This window comes from Elgaria multicarinata, chromosome 3 (genome assembly GCF_023053635.1).
Source record: "Elgaria multicarinata webbii isolate HBS135686 ecotype San Diego chromosome 3, rElgMul1.1.pri, whole genome shotgun sequence".
In the NCBI taxonomy this organism is placed as follows: Eukaryota; Metazoa; Chordata; class Lepidosauria; order Squamata; family Anguidae; genus Elgaria; species Elgaria multicarinata.
In genome coordinates this window covers 2,547,145-2,558,217 of record NC_086173.1, presented here as the reverse complement: position 1 = coordinate 2,558,217, position 11,073 = coordinate 2,547,145, and the positions used below count along the sequence as shown (strand labels likewise).

Below are 11,073 nucleotides of genomic sequence, written 5' to 3'. Positions count from 1 at the left end.
ACAGAGGGTCTGAAGTCCTTCTGCAATTGTTCCATCTTTTCTTCTTTACGGCACAATGCTAGGCATATGAACTGCCCAGAGAGCTTAAGCTATTGGGCAGTATGGAAATAAAATGAATAAATAAATGTTTAGACAGGAAAAAAGGCCTACAACCCCCAGCATTCCCCAGCCAGAAAAAAAGGCCTACAACCCCCAGCATTCCCCAGCCAGAAAAAAAGGCCTACAACCCCCAGCATTCCCTATCCAGCATGACTGGCTGGGTCATTATGGGAGTTGGAAGCCTTTTTCTCTCTCGAAACGTGCGTAGGATTGCACTGTGAATGTATTTGTTTCTGGCATTTCAGTGGTGGAATCGCATCCTACACCACCATCAACACCACCACATAATGGTGGTCATGGAGCTTCCAATGGCATAAAAGCCTCATCTTTAAAGCACCCTCTCACTTTCTGACCTGCCTTTACAGAGGTAGCAAGGTTGCTCTCTGCAGATTGGGTTAGGTAAATAATCATGCATATTGTTTTGGCATGTTTTTCTTTGTTTTGGTTAAAAAAAAACCACGATTAGTGAAAGACAATGCCTAGTTCTAAGGGGAATAGGGGAACCTGCTTTCAAGATGCAATCCTGGCATTGCCCTGCCACATTCATAGGTCCTCTTGGTCAAGTGCTCCTCAACATTTTTATTAATGATTTGGATGAGGAGGTGCAGGGAACGCTGATCAAATTTGCAGATGACACAAAATTGGGTGGGATAGCTAATACCCTGGAAGACAGAAACAAACTTCAAAGTGATCTTGATAGGCTGGAGTGCTGGGCTGAAAACAACAGGATGAAATTTAATAGGGATAAATGCCAAGTTCTACATTTAGGAAATAGAAACCAAAGGCACAGTTACAAGATGGGGGATACTTGGCTCAGCAATACTACAAACGGGAAGGATCTTGGAATTGTTGTAGATCACAAGCTGAATAGGAGCCAACAGTGCGATATGGCTGCAAGAACGGCAAATGCTATTTTGGGCTGCATTAGTAGAAGTATAGCTTCCAAATCACGTGAGGCAGTGGTTCACCTCTATTCGGCCCTGGTTAGGCCTCATCTAGAGTATTGCGTCCAGTTCTGGGCTCCACAATTCAAGAAGGATGCAGACAAGCTGGAGCATGTTCAGAGGAGGGCAACCAGGATGATCAGGGGTCTGGAAACAAAGCCCTATGAAGAGAGACTGAAAGAACTGGGCATGTTTAGCCTTGAGAAGAGAAGATTGAGGGGAGACAGAATAGCACTCTAAAGATGCTTAAAAGGTTGTCACACAGAGGAGGGCCAGGATCTCTTCTCGATCCTCCCAGAGTGCAGGACACGGAATAACGGGGTCAAGTTAAAGGAAGCCAGATTCCAGCTGGACATCAGGAAAAACTTCCTGACTGTTGGAGCAGTACGACAATGGAATCAGTTCCCTAGGGAGGTTGTGGGCTCTCCCACACTAGAGGCCTTCAAGAGGCAGCTGGACAACCCTCTGTCATGGATGCTTTAGGGTGGATTCCTGCATTGAGCAGGGGGTTGGACGCGATGGCCTTGTAGGCCCCTTACAACTCTGCTGTTCTAGGATTCTATGAGATGTCATCATATTCTACTGAAAAGTCTGTTAAGGAGGGGGAAATGGAATAGCTGCACGACACCTTCTGGTTGCTGGCAATGCTGTCTGGAAGAACCTCAGGAAGATGGAGCAGGCACCTGGCTAACAACTGCATAGTTACACCAAAATACAAGTGCAAAGAACCAATCACAATGCAGTCTTTTGTATACAATATATCATAGGCATTAATAATTAGATTTTCAACCAACAATATCAGGAAGGATGTTACTATACATGTTCACTACATATTTTACAGAGGGGTTATACCAAACACTCGCCAGTTGTGTCTAAAGGACTGCAAGTATTTAGATAATGTGTAAAACTTTTTTTTTTTTAAAAAAATTAAATACTGCTTTTAAATAACACAACTACAGACCCCGGATGGAATTCTGTTCCAAAGAGGAAATTTTCCTCAAATGTTATAATAGATACAATTTATGGCCGTTTATATACAGTACAATTTTTTTTTACAAGTTAATAGTCTGGGAAGGACAATTTAACATTCTTAGACAGGCTGTGTCCTCAGTCCTCTGCCAAACAATAAAAGCAAAATAGCCTGTTTTTAATGGGATAGAGAAGAGATCAGGCCTCTAAAAAGGAAAAACAATTTCAAATGGAATAGGAACTGTTCGCCTAAATTTGATAATACCATACCAAAGAATAACAGTGAATTCTCACCTTTTCTCCAGTTCACTCTTCCCAGGAGGTTAATATCCTTCCTACCAATTCTTTTGGCTCAGTAGTCATGAACTAGAGACTGAGTACAGCTGTATGTATACTAAAGCACTGTTTGTAATTTAAAGCTGCAGTACTCATTAACAAAAGTTTACAGAAATGCTGGCAAATCCATCCTCTCATTTAAACCACCTGAGGCTAATGACTTAAGGGTGAAAATTCAAAATGCTTCCCTTTGAAGCAAGAATCTATCCACATTAGTTCTATTATATAGATGTGGTTTAAAGCGTTCAATAACAAAGAAAGAAAAACCTTCCCGTATATGTTGCTTGTCTATGATCTATGAAACCAATGGGGGCCCTATGACTTTGTTTTTAATTTTACTGTGGTGTTCAGACATCCTACTTAGGGCCTACCTGGATTACCCACATTTAAACATAAATAATGTTAGTGGTATTACAGTTCAACACATGATGTAATTTAAAACAACCATCCACAGGGTGAATAAATTCTTGAATTTGAAGTACCGATGTCAATTGACGCAATGTCCACATTTATAGTGGTCTGTGGTGTCTACCTGCTTGGAATGTGAATAGGAAAAATCAGAATGGTCTAGGAGATCCCTGAAGGATGTAGTTTTGCAGTAACTTATCAACGTATTCAATTGGCAAGATAAATCCTTTACTAAAAGCCAATGGTTTCTAATGACTGTATAAATTTAAAAGGATAAAGGTGAGTATTTCATAACATAATCTATTCTTGATATGGAATGACAAGGATGTCTAGGAAACAGCCGATCACGTGAAACACTCTGCTCTCTTTCTTGCATTATATATGTGCTCTATTAAATAGGGGTTTTTTTAGTGAAGAATTCAGAATGAATTTTGGAGGATAGATGTTAATACCCCCACTTTCAGATCACCATCCTCCTGCCCAGTCGAGAAAACCAGATCAAGCGTGTGTCCTTTTACATGCATTGGGCCGATGACATGTTGAGACAGCCCCATGGTTGTCATGGCAAACATGAAGTCCTGAACCACCCCAGATACAGCAGCCTCAGCATGGAAGTTGAGATCCCTCAGAACCATCATGCTGAGAGTCCTTAACACCATATCCAAGACAACCTCCTTCAGCTCAGGCAGGGAGTCTGATGGGCAATGGGGCAAACAGAGTCCCTAATCTGTCCTGAATACCCAACACAAAGTAGAAGACACTCGAGACCCGCACTCGAATGAACAGGGAGATCGTATTTCTATAGACCATGGCAAAAAGAAACTCCGCCCGGCCTTCAAGTTGGTGCTGCACCAAGTACCCAGGAAGGCACAGCTGGGTGAGAGTAACCCCTCCCAGTTCATCCACCCAGGTCTCAGTGTTACATACCAGGTCAGCCTCCACATCCACAATCAAATCATGAATGAGGAAGATTTTGTTTTGGACCAGCAGCAGACCCGAAGACAAGCCAGTAAGGCTGCCAGGAACCCTCTGGTTGGGGGAAGAGCCAGAAGAGGGGAATCTAACCCCTCTTCTCATCTGGTCTGTTAACCCTCCAACACCAACCCATGACCACTGTTATGAGGGTGCCCCCTTGTCCCCCTGAGTTTCCCAGGCACATATTAAAAATTCCAAATTTAAAATTATACAAAATAATCTAAAAAAAAGCGCAGTGCTGAAAAGGAGCAGGTGATGATCTGCATTTGTTCTTGTTCCTGAAGCTGCTGCTGCTACAAGTTGCTGCTGGTAGTGACACTTCAGGTGTTTCCAAAACCAAATCAAAGGAACTTCAAGGGATATGCTAGTATACAGGGACGCAGCATCCAATGTGCATAAAATATCGTGTGAATGGTTCTTGAGGACTTCTACCTGAGATAAAACCAGATGTGTCCCTTACAAATGATCAGGCCTGAGGCACAAAGAGGCTCAAAAAATTATCTATATACTTAGCCAATGGTTCAAGTATCAAATTTGAACCGGATACAATTGGTGTACCTGGTGGTGGTCTATCAGGTTTATGTATAGTACTGGCATCCTGAAATGAGAATTGGTTAAAAAAAAATGGACTCAAGGGTCTTTTATATGGCCTAAGCCCCGGGCTTCATAAACTACAGTCCTAATAATAATAATAATAATAATAATAATAATAATAATAATAATAATAATAATATATTTATTTATTTCTTACCTGCCTCTCCCTTTGGATCGAGATGGGGAACAACATTAGAACAGGAATCAATACATCTTAAAAATTCTTGATTTAACATTGATCTGGATAGGCCTGCCGGAAAAAGCTAGTCTTTAAATCTGCCTTAAAATCACACAGAGAGTGAATTTTACGAATCTCCTCCGGCAGGCCATTCCACAATCCGGGGGCGACAGAAGAAACGGTCCTCTGGGAAACTGATGTCAGCCTAGTTTTAGCTGACTGAAGTAAGTTCACCCCAGAGGACCTGAGTGTGCGGGGCGGACTGTATGGGAGAAGGCGATCCCGCAGGTAACCTGGACCCAAACCATTTAGGGCTTTAAAGGTGATGACCAACACTTTGTACTTTGCCCGGAAACTAATTGGCAACCAGTGGAGTGATTTTAATGTTGGGGTAATGTGGTCACCCCTAGATGTACTGGTGACCATTATCTAATAATGGATAGAATATGGCTGGGATGGTCATGAGACATCTTCCTATAGAAGACAGGATCATTTCATTGTCTGTAAACCTCAGCGCAGTAATCTGCTTCATTTGTATAACATTGGCCCTGCCCTTATCAGCAGACTTTTTTTTTATAATGATGGACTTGCCATCAGCCATTTGTTGGGGAAAGTATTCTCCAACTTAAACAATTCCCAAAGAACCGCCCTCTCAAATGTTAGAATACTGTTATTGTTAGAGCCAAAAAAATATCTGCCACTAAACCTTGAATAATCATGATGTACATCCCCACCACTTCCTTCAGTTTAATCAAATGAGTTAACATAAACAAATCTATTCTCATCATGAAGTCATTATATCTTGGAGTAGGAACAAAACACAGCCCAAGGTTCAGTACTTATTTTTGGATGATAAATTTACAATTAAATTCACATCCTGTTGTTGTGACGCCCTTGAGTCCAGGAATGGTTGTACACACCCTTGGTTACATAATAAGGCACCTAAACAGGATTCTTTTTTGGACAACTATTCCACAGATTATTTATTTATTTATTTATTTATTTATTTATTTATTTTATTACATTTATATACCGCCCCACAGCCGAAGCTCTCTGGGCGGTTTACAAGATAATGAAAGCAGTGAATATGAAGATCCATTCAGATGATGTTTTATGCACTTTGGATGTTGCATATTTCGAGTTTGTCGCTTCTGGGTTCTTGTGGAGTCCTGCTGCTCAGGCCACAATATTACAGTCGAGCTTCTTAAGGCTATTCTGAATAAAGCTTCTGTTGGTAAGCATTCCTGTGTTCGAAATATTACACACAGTATCTGGGACAACTCAGAAGCTGTGAAGAGAAAGAAAGGCAGAGAGTTAAGAATTTATTTATTTATTTATTTATTTATTACACTTATATACCGCTCCCATAGCCAGGGCTCTCTGGGTGGTTTACAGAAATTCTAAAATTGAGGTAAAAACAAGTATACAAAATTTAAAACTCTAAAACACAGAACATACACACATAAAGCATTAAAAACCGTTAAAAAACTAAACATGTGGGTGATTAAGATGTGCCGCCATATGCCTGGGCAAAGAGGAAAGTCTTAACCTGGCGCCGGAAAGATAGCAGTGTTGGTGCCAGGCGAGCCTCATCAGGGAGATCATTCCACAGTCTGGGGGCCACCACTGAAAAGGCCCTGTCCTTCGTTGCTACACTCCAAGCCTCCCTCGGAGTAGGCACCCAGAGGAGGACCTTAGATGATGAATGTAGTGACCGGGTATATTCACGTTGGGAGAGGCGTTCCATCAGGTATTGTGCTCCCAAGCCGTGTAAGGCTTTATAGGTCAAAACCAGCATCTTGAATTGGGCTCGGAAGCATACAGGCAGCCAGTGCAAGCGGACCAGAGCAGGTGTTATATGGTCGAACCTTCTGGTTCCCGAAATCAATCTGGCCGCTGCATTTTGCACGAGCTGCAGCTTCCGAACCATCTTCCGAACCCTATGTAGAGCGCATTGCAGTCATCTAACTTGGAACAGAGCAATATCCTCTTAAGAGAAGCAATATATGGAAAAGAGATGGGGCTGGGGGCTGTACCCAAAACCTGGGTTCGCAAAATCCCAGGTACCACCAGCAGTTCTATCATTTGGCTGGGGGGCAGAGGCAATGTTCTTTCTTCTCCTTCTGAAAGCAGCTAGAGGATTGAATGGGGGCAGTTGAAGGGGGTGGGGGAATTAACGACAATCCCATGTTGGGCTAATCATAGATTGTTAAATGAAAGTGGAAGTGAAGCACTCCTGCTCACCCCTGCCAATTCGTGGATTAAATAACCCACGAATTGGCATTACGTGCAAACTGAGTGAATAGGTTTCCTAACTATCTTTGTTACACAAATGGGCGGGGGGGGGGGGCAGACAATGAAGAGCATCAAGTGTTGGACTTAGGCCGTAGTTATTATCCAGGTTCAGATTTCCACTCAGCCACGAAACTTGCTGAGGGTTTATCAGCCATTCAGTGTCTTGCAGCCTAAGCTCCACAGATACAGTATGTTACAAATTGCTGTGCATATAAAAGGGGGCTCTCATGTTTGAAAGAAGCAGCCCCTTCGGGGGCAATAGCAAGATGAGGAGGAGAATGATGATAGTCGTGAACCGCCCAGAGAGCTTCAGCTATTGGGCGGTATAAAAATGTAATAAATAAATAAATAAATAAAAAAATAAATAAATAAATAAATTTTCAGTGGGGAAAAATGGCATGGCAACAGGCGCTTGATGTGGTGTGGAAATCCGCAGGGCAGCTTTTTCATCAAAATAAAAGTAGCCAACTTAAGGATGCTTTTTACTCCTAATGGAAATGGATCCCTGCATTGAGGGGGGGGCGGGGGGGTGTTGGACTCGATGGCCTTGTAGGCCCCTTCCAACTCTACTATTCTATGATTCTATGAAAAGGAATTGAGAATAAAACGGCCAGTATCATACTGCCCTTATACAAATCTACGGTGCGACCACACATAGAATACTGTGTACACCACATCTAAAAAGGATATTATAGAGCTGGGGAAAGTGCAGAAAAGGGCAACTAAAATGATGAAGGGGCTGGAGCATCTCCCCTAGGACGGAAGGTTACATCAGCTGGGATTGTTTAGCTTGGAGAAGAGGAGGCTAAGGAGAGACATGATAGAGGTGTACAAAATTATGCATGGTGTGGAGAATGTGGACAGGGAGACCTATTTCTCCCTCACTCAAAGTACTAGAACCCAAAAGGATCATCCCATGAAGCTGAGTGGTGGGAGATCCAGGCCAAATAAAAGGAAGGACTTCTTCACACAGCACACAGTTAAATTATGGAACTCACTACCACAAGATGGAGTGATGGCCACCAATCTGGATGGCTTCAAAAGGAGGTTGGATAAATTCCTAGAGGCAAAGGCCATCAATGGCTACTAGCCCTAATGGTTGTGTGCTATCTCCAGTATTCGAGGCAATAAGCCTGTGTGCACCAGTTGCTGGGGAACATGGGCAGGAGGGTGCTGTTGCACCATGTCCTGCTTGTTCATCCCTGGCCGACGGCTGGTTGGCCCCTGTGTGAACAGAGTGCTGGACTAGATGGACCCTTGGTCTGATCCAGCCTCAGGGCATTTCTTATGTTCTTATTGCACTGGGAGAAAATCTGTCTGTCTTTCCATCCCTGGGGCTTGGTGGCTTTGTCTCTAGGATTAGGAACCCGAATGGATTGTGTGTTGCGTGTGTGGAGTGCAAACATAAATGCATGGTGCCCTCTCCAGCAAAATTCCCCTCCCAATTTTGGATTTTGGTCTTCATTCAAAATAACCACAGAGAGCATCCCAGGGACCATAGGATACTTCAGAGTGCCCCTTCTAATGCTGTAGACACAGCTGTCACCTCAGAAGGGGCACTCCAGTTTTGGATCCCTCCCTCCACGCCCCTCCCATTCACAGTTGCCATGCACAGCACCCCGGTGACTGCTTGACAAAGTTGCAAAAGCAGCCTCAGAGAGCTTTGAAAGGGGGGTGCTGGTCAGTGGGCAGGGGAGGGGAAAGGAGAGGCCAGGACCCCTAGGGGCTCTGGCACCCTAGTTCTCCCCCTGCTAATGTGCCTTCCCTAGATGGGCTCGGAAGTCCATCTAGAGCAGAGCTTTCCAGACTTTTCATGTTTGGAAAGGTGACACACTTTTTAGACATGCATCATTTTGCGACACAGTAATTCAGTTTTACTAGCACACCGGAGGTTAAACTAACCCCTTATAAGAGATATGGGCACATACATACATTGTATTACGTTCGCATGACACACCTACACACTGCAGCCGACACACTAACGTGTCTCAACACACAGTTTGGAAAACTGTGATCTAGAGAGAGAAAAACGCAACAGCAGGAGGACAGAGAGGCAAAAATCACTCCTCCTGCCCTGTCCGCAGCAGCCTGGCAGGGCAGTGGCTTCTTGGAAGCTCCATCTAACCCATAGGATTATGCTTTACTTACTAAAGGATTGAGGCCAGTTTTTGGGAATGATGATGTCTCCAGTACCAGAAATACCACGGTGGCAAATAGTTCATCCTTGGCTGAGCCACAAAAGTTCCCCAACAATATTGATAATCTGAAGAAATAAATATCCTGTCAATATGAGTGTGTGTATGTTGAGAACAGAGGGCTTAGATGGAGGCTTATATATTTGGCTTTCATCTTAGAAAGAAGGCCTGGAAGAGAAAAAGAACCATACACTGAGGCTTAGGGCATGGGTAGGCAAGGGGGGTGAATGGGGATGATCCAGAATATACCCACAGTACATTTAAAAAACAGATCCTATATTAAACCTGTTTCCCTCATAGCTAGGGGAAAGGTTTTATTTAACCCTCCCTCAGGTTTTCAAGTGGTGGTGCTTGGCCTGAGAAGGGTTTATGCGACGTGCCTAGTATAGGTGTAACATTGCAGTCTTTAATAAACAGTAAATGTCATCTTTCCTCTTGTATGTGAGGCCCACGTTAACTGCTCCACAGCCTAGGCATGTATCCACCACCCATTTATAGACCATAAAAAACACTAAACTACTTACCACCCAGATCCATGATAGATATCTGGACTCTAGATCTATGATAGAGATCTCGGATATTAACTAAGGCCTTGAGGCCTTTCTTGTTACGCCGGTCACGAGGCCTATACACCCGCGCCGCTCGTATCTCCAGCGTCAGATGTGGATGATCCTTCAAGAAATTAATTATATGCTGGGCACATACACCACAAGGAGTCCAAGAGACAAACCAAATGATGTGGTCTGGTCTGTTTGTCCAGCTGTTAATCTCCCCGAAGACATTTTTCAAAAAGACTTTTTCAACATGGGCATTCTTGACGTTTCTACACCAGTTTCTCAAGATCTTGCGTCTTCCCCAGTGGATTTCATACAGGAGATAAGCAGCTCTACGTAATTTTGTGGGAGTGTAATTCCAGTGAAACTCACCTGCTCCTATTTTCCGCCTTAAACACAAATACAACAACAATTGCAACCTTTCACATTCACCATCTCTGTGTTCTATGCCTTAGAACTTCTCTACGTGAGCAATTTATTGCATGTTCAAGATTGGCCACTCACAGAAGTTTGAGGGTCATTCACATGATGCTGTCAACCTCCAGGATGTCTCCCGCTCCTTCCCCCTCTAATATTGCTTAAAAACAAACACAGAGATAATGGAGTATTTAAAATAATCATAGCTTAATTTCACCACTAGATGGCACTCTTGCATTAAATTTTATGGAACATTAGCCAGAGGGGAAGTTTGTAATTACAAATCAGGTGCCTGCTGTTGCTCGCTGTTTAAAGAAGTCTGTAGTGACCATGAAAAGAACTGGGTTGGGAGGGAGGGGAAACCTTGATAAGAGGGCAGGTTTCTCCTTTAACGTAGAGACACTCATTGCCTCTTTCAGCACTGAACAGCTGCATAGAAAGGTCAGGTTTGTCATGTCTAATTGCACAAAATCTCAAAGTCAATCCTGATGTTGAAAAGAAATAGCTGTGATTCCCTCATTTGCTTCTCAAAAGTTCTGTGTGATTATTATTGGAACCGACTCAGTGGAAAGGTGCCCTACACAGCCCATGGCTAACCGCCCCATTGCCGGTCAGAACTTATTGCAGAAAAGTAAAGAAATGCAATGAACAGGCAGAAAAACCCGTATTATGCCAGAAGGACAAAGAATAAAACTGCTAAAGAAACTACACTTGCAAAGAGAAGTATCAAAATACATTACCGCATAGCTGGTTTGAAGCAAGCTCCCAACTTCTTGTTGTAGCCAAATAGCTTTGTATATTTCACAGGGAATGTAATACATAAAATTGACTTTTTTATTCTTTGTTGTTGCCACTGACTAATTGACCTGTTGGAAGTAAATTGCACAATTACCCAGAGTAGCCCCGCACAGACCTCCTGAAGAATTGCCACAGTCCAATGCACAGTTACATGCAGTTGTTGAAATCGAACTTTCCGGTGGATTAAAATAACATCACAGATTAATCTAGAAAACTGACGGAACAGATTTAAGAGTGAACACAGAATGAAAGCGACACAGACGAGAAATAAACTGCTTCACCCATCTCTACATTGGAGTTCACTCATTGCT

The 11,073-nt window shown here is 43.0% G+C and overlaps 1 long non-coding RNA gene across 1 annotated transcript; it reads right to left on the bottom strand.

Annotated features, from left to right (window-relative positions):
• Positions 1–5,597: 5,597 nt before the first annotated feature.
• On the bottom strand, positions 5,598–10,825 carry LOC134393992 (uncharacterized). Its single transcript, XR_010025147.1, has 4 exons — positions 10,705–10,825; positions 9,518–9,936; positions 8,947–9,061; positions 5,598–5,791 (listed from the first exon to the last, which is right to left on the bottom strand). It is a non-coding gene; the product is annotated as an uncharacterized LOC134393992 (long non-coding RNA).
• Positions 10,826–11,073: the final 248 nt, after the last annotated feature.